The 19,431-nt window shown below is 44.1% G+C and overlaps 1 protein-coding gene across 2 annotated transcripts in view; it reads left to right on the top strand.

The window, feature by feature from the left end:
* The window catches only part of SYT6 (synaptotagmin 6), a 75,382-nt gene that overhangs the window by 41,386 nt on the left and 14,565 nt on the right, over positions 1 to 19,431 (top strand). The window lies entirely within an intron of this gene.

The raw sequence follows: 19,431 nt of genomic DNA, 5'->3' as shown, positions 1-19,431 counted from the left end.
GAAGGAGATTTGGGTGATTTGCCAGGGGCCTCCCTGGCTTTATAGGGAACCAGTGACCTTTTCTCCACAGCTGATTTTCTTCCCCCTCAGGCACCAACTCTCTCTCTCTCTCTCTCTCTCTCTCTCTCTCTCTCTCTCTCTCTCTCTCTCTCTCTCTCTCTCTCTCTCTCTCCCTCTCCCCCCCCTCTCTCTCTCCCTCTCCCCCTCTCCCTCTCCCTCTCTCTCCCCCTCTCTCTCCCCCTCTTTCCCCCCCCTCTCTCTCCCTCTCTCTTTTCCTCTCTCTCTCTCTCTCCCTCTCTCTCTCTTCCTCTCTCTTCCTCTCCCTCTCTCTCTCTCTCTCTCTCTTCCTCTCCCTCTCTCCCTCTCTCTCTCTCTCTCTCTCTCTCTCTCTCTCTCTCTCTCTCTCTCTCTCTCTCTCTCTCTCTCTCTCTCTCTCTCTCTCGTTAGAATGAGTTGCTTCTCAGGCAGGCAGCTCCCAGGAGAACCAAGTCCCTGGTGCTTGGAAAGGGAAGCATGAAGCCTGTGCTGCCCCTCCTCCCCTCCAGCACAGCATCAGGCAGCTCAGATAAACCATCAAGTGCCTCCATCAGAAGTGAGAAGAGCTAGCTCATGGTTATGGCAAAGCCTGGGTCCTAGTTGCTGAGACCCCTGAGCCTATGTTACGGGATCTCAGGTCCAGACCACCCACAATGCAAGTGGCCTGAGCTAGAAGGTGCAACAGCAGGGTCTCCTGTTCCCATGGTGAGCCACTGATGGGGGGATGGGCAGCCAGTGGAAAGCTGCCTTCCTAGGTCCTGCATCTTGGAAAGGGCCCAGCAGACAGAGCCTGGGCTAGCCAGTAAACACATAAAGCCCCCATCTACTCCATGGGCTGTATGTTCAACTTAACTACAGCATTCAAAATCAGTTTTTCTAACCTCCCAATATTTTTAAAAATTAGCCTTATGAGAGAGATGCAAAGAAAAACCTCCCAGCATGAAACTCAGCATCCTCATCTGGAAAATGGGCATAGTAATCATTGCACCATTGACCTTTCATAACCATCATGAGGACCATGCATTGTGATCTCTTGAGGTTACATCAATGTGAGCCATCACCTCTCATGACAGATCCACCAGGGTTCCCAACAAGTTTCTTAGTAGTTCAGAGAGGAGGCTTCAGAGTCAAGGAATGGCTGTTATATGAGTAGCAGCATTGGAAAAAGCCATGGCTCAGAAGTCACGGAACCTGTGTGCCAATCCTGCCTCTCACTCATTACTTGTATGACATTGGATAAATTCCTTAACTTCTTGGGCTTCTGTTTTTTCTATAAAATCAAAGTGTTGGGCTAGAGTACATTGTGGTATCTTGGTGTAGAATTCTGGACCTTTCTAAAATAAGCAAAGATTTAGGTTCAAATCCCTCCTGGCTTGTGATTTACTAGCTGGGTGATCCTACCAAGTAATTTAACTTCCCTGCATTTCTGTTTCCTCATCAGTGAAACAAAGATAATAATAGCATCTACCTCATGGGGAGGAACATTACCCAAGGTTGCTAGGAGAGTAGGTAGACCTGATTCTGCCTTTGACTTTGGTTGAATGACCTTGGGCAAGTCCCTTAAACTTTCTCTAAGATAAACCTTAATTTTACGATTTCTAAGCTCTAATTTAGAAATCAGATGATGCTCCCTTTTTACAGTCTTGCCCACAAGGAGCTTACACTCTGAGACATGCCGAGGTACAAGAACACTGGTTACCTATTTGCTGGTGGAAGACAGGGACAAAAGCAGACACTACTGGTTACTGGGCTGACAACAGCATGCACTGGTTCAATATAGCTAAGGGTCATTGATGTAGGGTTAGAGGTCACCTTAGAGATCATCGGATCATAGGATTATAGATTTAGGATGGGAAGGGATCATCAAAGTCTCCTAGTCCAGTACTGTCATTTTACAGATGAGAAAGGAGAAGCCTAAGAGGTTAAGGGATTTGCCAAAGGTCATACAAGTGTGAGATTAAAAATGAATACGTACTCAAAGTATTTATTATATTGGATTTAATAATAATAACAAAGTGAGTAAGAAAGGGGTTAATTAAGCCAAGTGAGCAGAGCACAGAGCCAAAGAGACCCATGCTTGCCGCACTTCACCAAAAAACCCAAGCTCCAGAAAAGAGCCCCGCAGCGTGGGTCTCAGCCAAATTTATCTTCCAAGCCTCCATACATGAAATGAGGACATAACTTAAAAGGATGCTGGGTAAATACATTTACCCAGTTCAGGTGTAGCAAATTTCTATTTGCACACAAGTAATGAATCAATGGTAGGATCTGAACCCAGGTCCTGTGACATCAAAGCCATGGCTCTTTCCAAAGTATCCTACTACCTCTAATCCTCTCATTTTACAGGGGAGGAAATTGATATTGAGAATAGTGCAATGATTTGCTGAGGTCACTCAGGTACTAAGTGAATCACACTAGACTCAAACCCCTGACTCTAAACGTGGGTTCCTTGCCAGGGCCCCGACACTGTCTCTCTGGCTCCTCTAGATCTGTGAGATTTTTGATGAGCACAGGGGAAAGGAGCCAGAGTCTGCCTAGGGAGAAAGAGGAGCCCCAGCTGGGTGGGATGAGAAGGAGGCAGGCAATCCTACCTTGGCTCCCACTCCATGGCCCAGTCACCTCCCTTCCCCTGGGAATGGAAGCCTCAGCTGACACAGGCAGGAGATGATGGATGTCTGGTGTGTGAGGAGAGGCAGATGGAGGTGGAAGGAGGGAAGGAAGAGGTGAGAAGGGGATTTGGGAAAGGAAAGGCAATGATAAATGGTGTGTAGGAGGGAGGAAAAAGTTTTGCATCAAGAAGGAAAAGGAGCTGAAGATGTAGTAGGATGGGGGAAGGAAGGGGAGTCAGCTCCCCGGGAGCATTATGGCCTGGAAGGAGGACCCTGGATTGGGAGTCAGCAAGCCTGTGAGGCTGTGGGGGCAGGAGTCTACCATGGACAGGGTGGCTCTGGACAGAAGTTATATACCAAGGGGATGCTGTCTTTGGGCAGTCTTTGAAATCTTTATGAAAGTTTATCTCAGCCCCCAATTATGCAGTTGAAGGCATTTTTTTAAGTCCTCTGGCCTTAGGATTAAAATTATGTAGCTCACATTTAAATAGCATTTCACAGTGTATAGGGAGCCCTTTCCTCTCTAGAGACCTGTGAGGTAGAGGATGGAAGTCCCTATTGGCCACAGATAAGGAAACTGAGGCTCATTGGTTAGGGGATTTGGCCATGGTCACAGAACTAGGAAGATGGAGATCTCTACTGTCCCCACTTCACAGATAAGGAAATTGAAGCTCAGCAGTTAAGGGACTTGGCCATAGTCAAAGAACTAGGAAGATGGAGGTCCCTACTGTCCCTATTTCACAGATAAGGAAACTGAAGTTCAGCAGTTAAGGGACTTGGCCATGGTCACAGAGCTAGAAAGATGGAAGCCCTTGTCCCCATTTTACAGAAGAGGAAACTGAGGCTCTGTGGGTAAGGAATTTGACAGAATAGGACTTATAAGTGACCAAGGTGGGAGAAGAACCCAGTTATTTGGTCTTCAGTGGAGTCTCTTCAGTTTTCCCTGCACCCCAAGTGGTCCGTAGGATTGGTCAGAAATGAGTTCTTGCCATAAGGGAACTCAAAAACCTGTGGCCCCTAGATAAGGGAAAGGTGTTTTTAGCTTCTGCTGAGCTCTCTAATCTCTCCCCAGGAGCTGGCTGCATTGCCAGCCCCTAATGCCTATTCTGTATTTGTTCCCGTCCCTCCAAGCTTGGTTCCTGGACAGGCGGAAATAGCCATCAGTGTCACCTGCTCAGTGCTGGGAGACGTTAGTTGGCACGGCCAGAACATACATTCTGTAATTTCTCGAGGAGTAACAATAATGGGGCTAATTTGGGGTTTCATCATTTTGTTTCTAGGGGAGTGATGGGGACAAGGGAGGGAGGGCTGAGACAAGGCTGCATATTGGTGACAGCCCTCCAGAGAAAAGGCTGTAGATTCCCGAGGGACGGCCCCTTTCCCTCACCCCCACTGTATTGTGTCTCACGCCACTCGCCTCTCCTTCCATCCCATTATTGTCTGGGCTGGAATGGCTGGCCAGACTAACTGTACAGCACCGGGGAGGGATGAAGAGGTGGGAGTCAGGGCTGATGCCTCTCCTTCTAAACCAGGAGACCAAAGTTCTAAGCAGACTGCTTGCCGTTGCCTCCCTTCTCCAACTCTCGGTCCTGATCCCTTTTTACCGACCTTCTAAAACTGTCTAAAAATCATGGTGCTCCAATGGCCACCAAACAAAAGCTCTGTTTGTACAGAGATTTGTTGCTGTGCAGTCGTTTTCAGGCACCGCTGACACTTTCTGACCCCATGTGGAGTTTTTTGGCAGAGATATTGGAGTATTTGCCATTTCCTTCTCCAGTGCATTTTACAGATGAGGAAACTGAGGCAAAGATGGGATAGGTGATTTGCCCAGGGTCACACAGCTAGTAAGGGTCCTGAGACTAGATTTGAATAAAGGAAGATGAGTCAACTTGATCTCAAGTTCAGCGCTCTATCTGCTATTCCACCTAGCTGCCCTTGTATGAAGGTGTATTTATCTAAAATAGTACACGGGATCTTGACCACCATGTCTAAGGTACAGAGCTTAGGATCATTCCTAGGGGCAAATTGCACTGGGTGCCTTCCTGCCCCTTGGAGGGGAAAGAGTATGGGATTTAGAGTCAGTGGACTTGAATTCAAATCTTGACTATGTTTCATTTGCAAAAAAAGGGGTTTGAATCAAATTTTTGAACTTTAGGAATTTTTAAATTAAAAACATTTTTTGCTTTTTTATTCCTTTATTGTGGGGCTAATAAAAATTGTCTTTAAATATTTTGACAACTGCATTTCATTATAATTGGTTTCCTAAGTAAATCTCTGTATTTTATTTTATGCATTTAAAAATATTTTTCTGAGACGGGATTCATAGGTTCTACTGGCTGATCAGAGGGTTCGATAATATACAAAAAGGTTTTTAAAAAATGGTTAAGGAGGCAGCTAAGTGGCTCCATGAATTGAGAGCTGGGCCCAGAGATGGGAGTTCCTGGTTCCATCCAATCTGACCTCAGATACTTCCCGGCTGTGTGACCCTGGGCAAGTCAACTTAACCCCCATTGCCTAGCCCTTACCACTCTTCTTCCTTAGAACCAATACATAGTATGGATTCTAAGACAGAAGGTAAGGGTTTAAAAAAAGAGAAATGGTTAAATCCCCCTGGATTAAATGACCAACTCTAAGTTTTAGGCATAGCCTCATGGATTAGGCATTGAACGTAGAGTCAGGAAGATCTCGGTCCAAATCATGCCCCAGGTACTTACTAGCTATGAGACCCTGGACAAGTTACTGTACCTCTTGGCCTCAGTTTCCTTCTCTTGCAAAATGAGGGGGGTAGACTGGATGATTTCTTAGGTCCCTTCCAGCTCTAAGATCCTCTAATCTTATACTTGTAAGAGAAGTCAAAGAAGGTTAACCAGCCCTTTGATTTAGTGAATAATAACAATTTCAGATGTGTCTAAAGATAGATTTTGAGTTTCCAAGGTGCTTTCTCAGTATGTTATTTCGCTGGTGGAAATCTGTGGGCTTATGGCATGGATGGGAACCTCAGGTCTTCTCTAGACTTCTTTCCTGGGGCTACTTCCATTCTCTCTCTACTACCCCACCATGCAGGAATCTGGGGAAATAATTTTCTTCAATAAAATTCTGAGCACACACCATAAATCTAAATAGCATAGTGGAAAGATGCTCCAGCATCAAAGAATCTTAAGTTCAAATCCAACCGAACCACTGAGAGACCTTGGACAAGTCACTAAGCTTTCAGGGCCTCTCTCCTCTCATCTATAAAATGAAGTGGTTGGTCTGAGTGGCCTCTGAAGCCCTCTTTAGCTCAAGGCTTTCAATCCTATAGTCAATTCCATTTTCTCTTTAAGATTTTTTTTTTACATGTTACTGAGACCTTCCTTGGGACCCAGTGTTAGTCCTTCACCGGTCGGTATACCGATGAGGGGTCTGATAGGAGGCTGTGGGACTTGACTCTAGATAATGATAATAACAATAATAATAAAGGGCTCTAAGGACAAGTCACTAAACTTTCCAGAGTCTAAAGTTGCTCACCTATAAAATATGGGGTTGTGACATACTTTGGAGTTCCTTCTAACTCTTGACCAGTGAGACTCTACTGTCTGATGTTGTATGTGGGTCAGCAATTGGAGAGATCTCTATGAAAAAATCTGATACTGAGGCAGTTGGATGGCAAAATGGATAGAGCACCAAGCCTGGAGTCAGGAGGACCTGGGTTCAAATCTGAATTCAGACACTTCTTAGCTATTTATCCCTGGGTTGACCACTTCAACCTGTTTGTCTAGCCCTAGTTGTCACTAAGACAAAAGATAAGGATTGTTTGTTTTTTTAACCCAACACTATAGCAATCCCTTTTCCCATCTCCCCATCCTCATCCTCTCCCTCTAGTATCAGTACTTACTTTCTCGGTAACAGATTTCTAGTCCCTTCTCCCTGTTTTTTTTTTCAAAAGGGAAGCAGTATAGTCTACTCATTGGGGTATCGAGATGGTACAGTGGATAGAGTATTGGAGTTGGAAGATCTGAGTTCAAATTTGATCTCAGATATTTACTAGCTGTGTGATCCTAGACAAGTCACTTAACCCAATTTGCTTCATTTTCCTCATCTGCAAAATGAGCTGGAGAAGGAAGTGGCAGACCATTCTAGAATCCTTGCCAAGAAAACCCCAAATGTCATGAAGAGTTGGCCATGATGGGAAATGATTGAACACCAACTACAATACACAGCTATTAAGTATCTGAGACTATAGTTAAAAGCAAGTCTTCCTGATTCCAAGTCCAATGCCCGATCTATTCTATTAATCTAGTTTCCTACTTGCCTCAGTTCCTCATCTGTAGAATGAGGACATAGTGGAGAAGGAAATGGCAAACCACTCCAAAATCTTTGCCAAGAACACCCCAAATAGGGTCGCATAGAGCTGAACACAACTAAATGATAATACTAGTGTAATAATAAGGATTCTGCACTTGGAGTCAGAAGACAACTGGATTTAAATCCTGACACTAATACTTTCTGGATATGCGACAATGGGAAAGCATTTAACCTGTTTCCTCGAAAAATATGGGAACAATAATTCCTGTTGGATATAATCTCAGAGAGTCATGGTGAGAATCAAATTAGACATCTGTATTATACTTTTAAAATCTTTCAATATGATATAAATATTTATTAGTAGTTTGTTATCATCCAGAGTCAAGTGTCAGAGTCTCTTACTGGACCCCTTACAGAATGTCATACCAAGATTTGAATCCTATTCCTAAAAGACTAGCAATGGATCCTGGGGAAAGTCAGGGGGACAGATGACTACCCACCCCCCAAAAAAATCTTAGAGGGATAAGGAAGTGATCAAAGGATGAAAGGTCTAAAATCCAAAGGGACTTTAGAAGCCCCTCATTTTACAGATGAGGGAACAGAGAGTCCGCCAAGGTTAAGTGACTTTTCCAGGGTCATGTAGGTAGGGAACAAGATTTCAACATGAGCCGTGGGACTCCAAAGTCACTGTTTTTTCTGCTGCACCATACTGAAATGAATTTATCTTTGCTAGAAAAGAGGCAGTTGAGTAGAAATTAAAAAGCAGCCTTACAGTCTATGAAAAGACAATGAATAAGTAATGAGTGGAGCTGTTCTCTCTTTTTTATTGGGAGTAGGACTGGCAGGCAGGGCTTAAAACTGCATCAGGAACCATTCATTTGGGTTAGACTAGAAGAGGGACTTTTCCAGCACTGGGCTTCTGAAAAGGGGCTAAGAGTAAAGTGTGTTTGTGGGGTTTTTTGCTTATATTGTTTTTAAAGAGTATAAGGCAAGAGGAAAGCAGTTTGAGATCTTCTTGCCCTATAGTCTTGATATAATATGGTGGGGAAAATTGGAATGACACAGTGGAAAACCAGGTCCCTGGTGTTAAAGGACCTGGGTTCAAATCCTACCTCTGATGCTTAATGTGAGTTTAGACAAATTCTTTCTCTTCTCAGGGACTCACTTTCTTCACTTAAAAATGTCTCCTACATTTGGACTAAATGACCTCTAAGTTCAGGGTTTGTTGTCAGAGGATCTGGATTTGATTTCCATTTCTGACACTATTCATGTGACTTTGACTGAATCTGAGGCTACCTGTCTGGGCCTCAGTTTCCTTCTTATTAAAAAAAGTTATATATATATATATATACATATATATATATATATATATATATATATATATATATATATATTCTGTCCAAGTAACAATTCTAAGATACAAAGGCTAAGCAAATGGGGTTAAGGGACTTACCCAGAGTCACACAGCTAGGAAGTGTCTGAGACCAGATTTGAACCTAGGTCTTCCCAACTCCAGGGCTGATGCTCTATCCACTGAGCCATCTAGCAGCCCCTCTAAGGTTTCTTCTTTGTTGTTTTTTTAAAATAATTATTACCTTCCATCATAGAATCAATACTATGTACTGGTTCTAAGGCAAAAGAGCAGTAAGGGCTAAACAATGAATGTCAAGTGACTTGACCAGAGTCACACAGGCTAGGAAATATCTGAGGCTAGATTTGACCTTAAGTCTTCCTGATTCCAGCCCTGATGCTCTGTCCACTGAAACCTAGCTGCCCCCTGCCTCAGGTCCCTTCTTTAAAAGAATGGAAATAAAAGACCAATGAGATCCCTTCCATCTCTAAATCTGTGATTCTAGAATCTGTTGATTTTATGGTTTCTTCTCCTTGAAAAAAACCAGCTTTCCCTTTCTAAGAAAAACAACCCACAAGAATTAGATCGTGAATGAGATGCTTCTTCTCACCCCAGGATACCTACAGGGAGGCACAGCCCCTTCTCAGACCTAGGCAAGAGAGAAAAAAGAAGTGGCCCACAAGCTTTAGATCCAGAGAGGAGGGGAAACAATTCCTCCTCCTCCTCCTCACATCCAACTCACCCTTAATTTCCCATTCACTCGTGGGCTCCCCACCAAAATCATCTTGTATTTATTGTGTCTCTCTTTCGTACTCCCTAGGACTGTTAAGTCACAAAAAAGGTGTTGACATGCATTTGGTGGGAGAGTTCCTCATCTGGGACTTCTCTATACCAATAAAGTCAATCACTCTGTCACCTAGATTTAAAAAAAAACAAAACTTTCCCTTCTGCCCTAGAATCGATACTAAATATCACTTTCACAGTAGAAGGGCAGTAAAGGCTAGACAGTTGGGGTTAAGTGACTTGTCCAGGGTCACACCAAGAGTATCTGAGGTTAGATTTGAACCCAGGAGACCTCCTGTCTCCAGCCCTAGTGATCTATCCATTGAGCCACCTAGCTGCCCCCAAGCAGCATTTATTAAGCATTGGGCTAAATGCTAGGGATATGAGGAATGGTAAAAAACAGTCCCTGCCCTCAAGATGCTCCCATTCTAATGGAAGGGATGGCATATAAGGGCTATACATTGTAAATGCCTCAGAAGGAAGACATTAGTAATGGAAGGAATGAGGAAAGGTCTCTTAGAGAAGGGGAGATCTGAACCAAGTCTGGATGGAAGCCAGGAATGTCAGGAGGAGGAGATGAGAAAAGAGAGCCCAAGTCCAGCCTCCATCTCACACCCTTTGTATATGCCTAGATACGTTGTCTCCCCAAATAAAATGTCAACTCCTTAAAGGCCAAGATTCATTCAGTTTGTCTTTGTATCTCTGTTTCCCCAGCAGACAGTAGGCATTTAATGAATGTTTGTTGATTGACTGATTGATTGACTATGGGCTTCCCCCTCCCCCATAATCATTGTGCAAGTGAAGGGGCGTAACCAGCCACAGCTGGGTGAAGGAGAAACTTGAGGTCCTCCATTCTGCTATGAAGTCAGGCTCATTTGTGCAAGATGGGGCTCCTGGGAGTCATTCCACCTCAGTGCTTCAGGGAATTAGATCTTTTGGAACAATGCCTCTGCCCCCCCCCTGCCCCGGACCTAGCTTCCCCTCCCAATGCTACCCCCCTCTCTCCCACAAGGCAATGTCCTTTGAAGCAATTTAGCACTTAGTGAAAGGATGACATAACAGGCATTTTCCTGAGAAATGACAGTCTAGGGCCAGTGTGCTGGCACCGGGCAGGTTGGAGTGAGCAGGAGATGGATCCCCTTGCAATCTGTAATGCAGTCTGACACTACCAATTTGTCTCTCTTAGTGGGTGGGGGAGGCAGGGAAGTAAATACTCCAAGTCCCTGTGCTTTCTCCACTCCCTTCCGGGACTCAGGTTAAATCAATAAACATTTATTAGGCACTTACTATATACCTGGCCATATCCTAAGAGCCAGGGCTCCAAAGAAAGGCAGAAGGCAAGATAGTACTTGCTGTTAGGGAGCTTACATTCTAATGGGGGAAGACGTGGAAAAGGAGAGCTGAAAAGATGGCAAGCTTGGGTTGAGATTCCCAAGGAAGGCTTGGTGGTGAAGTCTAGAGGCTGGTCTAGTCCTTTCCTAAAAGCAGAGGCTACAGGAAGAATTTACCAATGGGAAAAGGGAGCTATAGAGGATAGTGGAAGAAGCAGCTGAGATATGGAGGGGAAATCAAGAGAAAGAAGCATGCCTGCTTGGAATAGGTATTCTTATCAGTGGAAGAAAATGGACTTCTGGGACAGAAGGAGAAGCAGCTGAGGCATGGTGGGAAAGTCCAGATGTGAGATAGGTGGTATGAGAAGGGGATTGATTGCCTTGCATGCTCACAGAGGATGGGCTGACCCAGCTGAGTGGTCACTCCCTCGTCAGGGAAGTTATAGAAGGGAACTCTTGTTTTATGAGGGTGCTGAGCTCCTGGGAATAAGAAAGCCAGCATCCCAAAGCTGGGAAGGCTCTTGGTGGCAATCGCTCTCCTACACAACAGTAGAGGAGAGGATTTCAGGTTCCTGTAAGAGAAGCCTATGACTTGAGCTGGTAATCTTTAGAGACGAAAGCCTGTGTTATTCAATCATTTCAGTCATATCTGACTCTTCATGACCCCATTTGGGGTTTTCTTGGCAAAGATGCTGGAGCATTTTGCCATTTCCTCCTCCAGCGCATTTTATAGACAAGGAAGCTAAGGCAAATAGGGTTGTGACTTGCCCAGGGTGACTTGCACAGCTAGTAAGTGTCTGAAGCTAGATTTGAACTTAGGAAGATGTCTTCCCAACTCCAGACCCAGCATTCCATCCATTAAGCCCCCAGAAGCCTTAGAAGCCTGTTAAAGAAGCAGCTGAGCTGATAGTCCTCTGGGTATATCATCTTAGGTTGCAGGACAACCTTTACTAAGTCTTTTTGTTTTGCCAATTCCTGGAGTGTCTGTTCCCAGGGATGCTTGTTCTAAGATGGATTTCTTCATCATCAGTCATAGGACAACGTTCCTAGCACACACAAGGCTAGGGTCAGCACCCCCTTGCTTCTAAAAGCCCCTATAGACAAGGAATGCATGGAGGGCCATAGGGAGAGATTCACCACTGAGATGCTGCCCTCTTCCTCGTAGAAACCAGTCGTTCAACAGCACAATAGTTCAAGGCAGCAAATGAAGACAGATTCTCATCATTAACTCCATTAATATGCCATTTACTCCCTTTTCTTGTTCTTTAATGGAGATCATTGATGGAGGGAGCAGACCTCAGACAGCCTAGTGAACCCCTGGCCATTTCCTAAGACCGGACAACAGTCCTTGCTCCAACAGCGGCAGGCTTCCGGATGTTCCATGTCAGTGGCCCGTGTTTTCAGGCTCCTCAAGTTTACTGAAAACCCCACTTTCCCCCACCCTCCCTAGCCTTCCGCCCACCTTTTAAAAAGTCATTAGGAGGAAATCTGGTGCCTCCCAGTGTGATTCTGACTCACGAATATTTGCCCAAAAGTAATGGCGTGTGTGATACACCAGACCTCCTTTCAAGGTCAGGTTCACAAGGCAGAGGCTCAGGGAAAGTTCCCAAATGAAACCATCTGCTTCCCTGAAGATACTTAGAAATGGAAGAGTTTGCTTGCCCCCCTGCTGCCTTGTTTTTTTGCCTCTCAACTCATCCGCCGAGGCTGAGCTGGGCCACCCGAGGCTCTCTCTGGAACGGACTCCTCCAGGGTCCTCAGTGCCCTGGCCCCCTTCCAGCCAGGCTCTCTCTCGGTGGCCGCACCCCTGCCCAGAGTCATGGGAGCTGGAGTTTATTAGAGTATCACTTAAGACACCTCACTTAGGCTCATCATTTATTCATAAAGCCGCAAAGCCCTCAGGGTGGGAAAGCATTTCGAGAGGCACAATACAAAACAACTACAACCTACCCCTGGAGCTCACAGCTGGGAGCCCCGAGCGTCACAAGAGACACATGTGCCACCCTGCAAAGCACAACCGCCCCCAGACTCACTGCTTGAGCCCCAGAGGGCTAGGCTTGACTAGGAGGGAAGCACGGAAACCACATCACCCAAGAGTGCAGCAGATTCTCTCACAGTCACTTTGGGGGGGGGGGAAGAAAGAGAACCCTGGGGTGCCTGAGGGGGGCAGAGGGGGCTCATGCCCCTTCTGCTCAGTTGCCCATGGCAGAGCCTAGGGATGGAAGGAGGCTACTGGCCATCCCCAAAGCCAAAGCCAGTCCTTTGTCTTCCTTCCTTGGATGAGCTCTACCCATCCAACACAAGGGAACTGCTCTTCTTGCCCAAGTGCATCAGATGCAGTCTTGGTCTCCTGTGGTTTTTCTAAAAGTGTAAGGGATGCTCCTCAGCTGATGATGAGAGGTGCAGACAAACCACTTAGAGGTGAAGATACCTAAAGTGTTCCCTGAGAGTCAGGGAAGAAGCAGCCATCCTCTCCACAGCTCAGATTTCCCGTGATGGCAAATGGCAACATTGGCTCCATTCAAAGCTTCTCCAAAGGGGCATGGAGAGGTAGTAAAGTTTGACATGAGGGGATGCATGTTTGGTTTTCCTAACCTCATCAGCTTCGTTTAATGTTTTGGAAAGAGTACTGGATTCTGTGCCACAGGACTTGAATCCAAATTCCATTTCTAACATAACATCCAGGATGATAAAAAAGGAGTTTAGCCTTTCTGAAATCTAATTTCCTCATCTTTAAAATGAAGGAGGGTGGGAGCAGGTAGGTGGCTCAGTGGATGGAGAGCCAGTTCTAGAGATGGGAGGTCCTGGGTTCAAATTTGACCACAGATACATCCTGGCTGTGTGACCCTGGACAAGTCACTTAACTCCCATTGTATAGCTCTCACTGCTCTTCTGCCTTGGAACTAATATACAGTATTGATGCTAAGATGGAAGGTAAGGGTTTTATAAAAATAAAAATAAAATAAAATAGGGGTAAAGTGTTCAAACTACTTATCTCACAGAGATACCAGGAAAGTATTCTGTAAATCTCAAGTGGTACAGAAGTGGAATGTATTACTATCTTTTTTTTAACACTTACCTTCTGTCTTGGAATCAATACTGTGTTTTTGGTTCCAGGGCTGAAGAGTAGTAAGGGCCAGGCAATGGGGGTTAAGTGACTTGTCCAGGGTCACACAGCTAAGAAGCATCTGAGGCCAGATATGAATATTGGTCCTCCTGACTCTATGCCTGGCATTCTATCCCCTGAGCCACCCAGCTGCCCGAAGGTGTTACTATTTAAAAACCAAACTGTTGGGTTTCCTAGCATAAGTGAATGAGACCAGTTAGAAATTTTAGTAATGGTTGGTGTGAGAGTTTTCTGTCCCTTCCCATTTGAATCATAGAACATTAGATGTAAAGAGATCCTTTGAGATCATCGGGTCCAGCCACTGTAACTTACAAATGAGGAAAGAAAAGCCTAGAAAAGAAAAATCACTTTCCCCAGGCTGTTCAGCCCTCAGAAGCAGAGCTAGAATTAAGATTTATACATCCTGATTCCTAAGCCAATGCCCCATCCACCATATCACACTCAGATTTCAGCCAGTAGGCAGGAGGATATGCTTTAGCATTGATGATGGGCCAATGGCGACCAGGTCAAGCAATGCTTTGTTGTGGGCTGGTCCTTAAAAGTCTCCTCACTTAGAGCTCCAGAAATGGGAGCAAGTTAATAGCATTGGCACCATCATCGTGTGGGCAGGTTGTACTCAGGGAAAGATTTATTGAAGAGCCAACATCAGCCTTCCTCTTATTCTGGCTATAAAGCCCTCCCCATCACCCCTCACTACAAGTACTAGCAGGTGCTGTTTCCCAGCTGCCACTCAGCCCAGGTCCACTTCACTAGCCCTCAGCTAGAAGGAGCCAAGAGCACCACCCTGGTTTCTGACCCTCTCCTAAGGACAGATGATCTCCCTAGCACTGAGAACCTCGTTACCAGCTGGTGATCCCAAAGCCATCCTCACCCAAAGGCGGGCAAGAGATGGAGGCAATACTAGAGCAGGCACTACACATCCCTTTTTGATCCCTGATTTTATTTTTGGCTGATGTCTAAATATCTCTAATTGGGATAAAAAATGGGGGAATGTGCAGGGTCTAGGGACACAATGAATGCAGGAGAGTTAAACTTTCTGGAAAAGGAGCCCAGGCAGAACAAGAACTTGCCAAGAAATGGTCAGCAGAAGAAATAGAGAAAAGGAGAGGCTTAAGACCTGAGGGATGGACTGATTTGAAGACAGAGCTAAGTACTTTCCAGAAAAGGAGAATAGCCTATCAGGAAATGGTGGCTCTCTGGGTTTCTTTAGCTCTTTCTTTTCTATTTACTTTTTTTTAATCAACCTATTTATATTTCTGTAACAGACTAGATTTCTCCAATAGCTTTAATAACCTGAGTACAAATATCCCTTTCACTTAGATGAGCCATGAATGCAAGTCTAGTGTGAGTCTTCTTTGAATAAGTCATGAAGAATGAATCAAAAACACTATAATTAAAAGGGCAGAATCTGTATCTATTTGTGTGTGTGTGTGTGTAAAATATGTATATGTGTGTATATATATCTATATGGAGAGAGACAGAGACAGAAATGGAGAAGGAGGCAGAGACAGAGAGAGAAGGGCAAGTTGGGGAGAAGAGAAAAGAACAAGGTTGGGTCCTAATTATAGCCACTGCACCAAATCTTTAAGGTTTAGTCAGGTGATAGCATCTCAGAGGGACTGACCTGTCATCCCAAAGCATCACTACAGTCCCTCTGATTACTCAAAGCCCAAGAGAAATAAAGAAGAATTTTTCATAGTAAATTCTGCCATGGTTATCAAATGGCTTCCCTGGTTGAAGAGGGTATGTTGGGGAGATTATATCTTTAGAGGTTAAGTGAATGGTGATTCAAGAAACCCTGAGTTAAGATTGAGAAAATAGCAAATAGATAAATATTTCCAGGACTTTAATCTAGATTCAATTTTCCATCTGCAAAATTGGGGAGCAGTCCCTTTACATCTTTGCAATGGCTTAGTGAGAGAGTTACTCTGACCAAATTTCCCAATTTGAATCAATCACCCAATCAATTGATCAACAAGCATTTGTTAAATACTTCCTGTGTGCCAGGTTGGGGGCAGTTTCAAAGATGAATGGGAATCTGCCTTTCCCTGGAAGGAGCTTACATTCTACTAGAAAGGAATAGTATAAACACTGCTTCTCTACAAGTATAGATTTATACGCAGTAGATGCTAGTTTATGGAGGGGATGGGGCACAGGCAGCAGATGGAAGATGGCACTAAAGCTGCATCTTAAAGGAAGTAGGAATTGTGACATGCAAAGGTGAAGAGGGAGTGCAATTACAGCGCAGCAATCAGTGCGATGGGAGCAAGTTTATTCAGTCATTTTTCAGTATTGTTCAAGTCTCCATGATCCCATTTGGGGTTTTCTTGGCAAAGATACTAGAGTGGTTTTCCATTTCCTTCTCCAGCTGATTTTACAGATGAGGAAACTGAGGCAAACATTTAAGTGATTTGACCAGTCACATTACTAGTGTCTGAGTCTTGATTTGCACTCACTCCAGGTCCAACACTGTCCACTGAACCACCTAACTGCCCCTACTTTAACTGGGCTAAAGGATGATAGAATATCAGAGCTAGATGGAACCTTAAAGATCATCTGACCCAGCTCCCTTGTTTTAGGGATGAAGAAACCAAAGGTCATAGAGGAAAAGAACTTTGACACAGAAAGCAACAGAGCCAGGACCCTTAGTTCTATATCTGTGGTAGGACATAGCCAACAGAAGTTACAATCTTGAAAGGAATAAAATGACACCGATGTTTCTCAGTTAGAACAAGTGGGGGCGGGGATGGGGGTGGCAAAAGACCTAAGATCTGTACCACTTTCGAGAACTATATTTGTGGTTGCTAACTCATTCATGTCCCTTTTATTCATTCAGGAAAATTTAACTGAGCACTCACTGTGCTCAAAAATCTGCGTTGGGAGCTGAGGAGAGAGGGGGAACAGAAGCACCCCAAGAATAAGACCTGGTCCCACCAGTCTAGTCAGGAAGGAACATGATGGGTCTGAATAGCTGTTACAAGGCAGGAAAAAAACAGTGTCCAATTCATTCAGGAAAGGGAGAGTTACTCTCCTTTCTTGGCCCCGAATGCAATTCTTCTCTCAGGGAGGCTAAAGATATTGGCTCCATCTTCAACAAATATTTACTGAATATCTAATATGCACAAGTCAGTGGCTAGGAAGCTTCAGGGAGATCGAGCAGTGTGAGGCAGTAATCTAAAATTGAGGGTTCGTGTCTGCCAGAGAATAGGGAGAGATCAGTTCAATTCCAATCAGCTGACTTATATGAGGGGGCAGCTAGGTGGTGAATGGATAGAGTACTAGATCTGCAGTCAGGAAGATTCATCGTCCTGAGTTCAAATCTGGCCTCAGACACCTTCTAGCTGTGTGATCCTGGACAAGTGACAACCCTGATTGTCTCTGTTTCCTCATCTGTAAAATGAACTAACTGGATGAGAAAATGGCAAACTGCTCTGGGATTTTTGCCAAAAGGAAAAAGCTCCAAATGGGACCACAAAGACGGGACATGACTGAAAGGACTAAATAACAATATGTATTAAGTGCCTACTTTGTGCCAGACAGAGAGAGTTCAAGTGACTTTCCCAGTCCCACAGCTAGTAAATAGACCAGTTGAATAAAGGTGGGGACCTGAATGAAGGTGGCAGAAGTGTTGTTGTAAAGGTAAAAATGACAAGATTTGACAACTCGAAGTTGCAGTCTATGGTCCGAAAGAACCCATATTCCCTCAGAGATAATTGTCAGCCAGCTTTGGGGCTGAAGGAATTTCTCTCTAGTTTAAGCCTTTGCTCACAGTGCCCAGAACACTCTTTGCCACTCTTATCACTGTCTCTTGAAGTCTTTCTCTTTCTCCAGGGCCCCACTGAGGTGTCACCTCCCTCAGGAATCTTTCCCTGACTCCATCCCCCAGATAAAGTGATTTCTCCTTATCCAGAAATTTTATAGTGCTTGGCCTGGACCTCTCAGGAAGAACACCGGATGTAGTCAAAAGAACTAGGTTCATGCTAGCTGTGTGGTCACACTAGATGTGTGATCAAGGGTCAGTCACTTACCCCTTCCAAGCCTCAGTTTCCTCATCTGAAAAATCAAGATAGTACATGACAGGACTCACAGGGTTGTTACATGGAAAGTATTGTGTAAATCTTAAAGCCCAATAGAAATGTGAGCTGTTATTAGCTCCCTCTTATGTTCTTATTTCACTCTCATGTTATTTATATCTGTCTTTCTTCTTATTAGATTGAAAGCTCCCTGAGAACAGGGTCTATTCATCTATCTGCATTTTTATCTCTGTATCTCCCTCAGTGCCTAGCACTGATTAGTAGTAAATATAGTAGGCATTTAATAAATGCTTGCTGGATGATAGAATAATTGAATGAATGATGGCTAAACTCTGCTCACTGGCCAAGAGGACATATTGCACCTGAAAAGGACCAGGCTGGGACTTTGCTCAGGACCCTCTCCAGACTATCTGATAACCACTTCGTTGTCTCCCTGAGATGTAATTCTTTTCTAGGAAAAAACTAGTCATTAGCTTTTGAAAGAGAATGCCATCTAGAGGCAATCAGGCAGACCTAGGGTACAGGAGACCTTGAGGTCCAGAAATGGATACCTGAAAGAGCTTCATTCCAGAGACCCTATTGGTCATTCCATGTTCTAAAATCTAAAGGAGAATGATCCTCTTTGGGAAGTGAAGCAGGACCCCAAGAAAGGCTAGCCAAACAAAGCCAGAGCTCTCCCAAATCCTGAACTCTCTAAGCCTGCCATCAGGAAGCTCTAATGCAGAGATGGAGATAGGGATGGAGAAAGGGAAATATCTTTACAGCAGGGTGAGTTGTATATCTCCAAATATAATCCATTAGAAATGTATGATCCAAGCGTGAACAAGTGAGGAGCTCAAAGGAGGATTAAGAGAGGCATCAGGCAAGAGGGTATATACCCCACCAGAAGGGAATCTCAGAACAATGCTCCCCACTGTTTAGAAACCTCCTTAGGTAGTTTGACGTTTGACTTCTTTAAAGAGAATGATATTCTTTTTTCAATATTTTATTGATGTCTTTTGTTTTTCTATCACAGTTATTTCTGGATGTATACTCCCCCAAACATGCATCCGGAGAGAGAGAGAGAGACAGAGAGAGAGAGACAGAGAGAGACAGAGACAGAGAGAAGAAATGAATATTTTATAACTTTTATAACAAAACAACAAAAACAGTTGAGCAATGATAGAGTGAGGATGTCAGACGATGTAGGTAATAGTCTACCTACTTGTCCCCTCCCTTTCTTCTGAGAAGAGTGAGATATGTTTCCTTATCTGTTCTCTATAACTAGGATTAGCTTTTACAATTAATGAGAGTTTGCCTTCTTTTCTTAGTGCTTTTTCATTTATATTATCATGGTCATTGTGTTTAGTGTTCCTCTGGTTCTGCTTTAAGAACTCTGCATCAATTTATGCAAATCTTTGCATGTTTCTCTGAATTCTTTGTCTCTATATTTCTTTACTGTACAATACTATTCTGTGGAATTCAAGTACCCTAATTTATTTATTTGAAAAATCTTTACCATATGTCTTAGAATCCATACTAGGGATCAGCTGTAAGGCAGAAGAGCAGTAAGGGCTAGGTAATTGTGGTTAAGGGACTTGTCCAGGATCATACAACTAGGAACATCCCATCTCTAGGAGCTCCCATCAATAGCCCTGGCTTTCTTTCCACTGAGCCACCTAGCTGCCCTTGTACTCCGATTTATTTAACTATTCCTCTGTTTTGGGGGACCCACTTTGCAGTTCATTGTTCACCACCAAAAAAAATAATAATTAGTATTTGGGCATAAATTATACCTTTCTTTCTGTCTTTGAAAGAGGATGAGTATTTGACTGAAAAGGACAAAAGTATATGGTGGAGAGATCTCTGACCATGGAATCAAAAGACCTGATATTGA

The sequence above is a fragment of the Monodelphis domestica genome, chromosome 2 (genome assembly GCF_027887165.1).
Source record: "Monodelphis domestica isolate mMonDom1 chromosome 2, mMonDom1.pri, whole genome shotgun sequence".
Lineage (NCBI taxonomy): Eukaryota > Metazoa > Chordata > Mammalia > Didelphimorphia > Didelphidae > Monodelphis > Monodelphis domestica.
The sequence above is the reverse complement of the archived record's forward strand: the minus strand, read 5'-3'. Positions and strand labels throughout refer to the sequence as shown.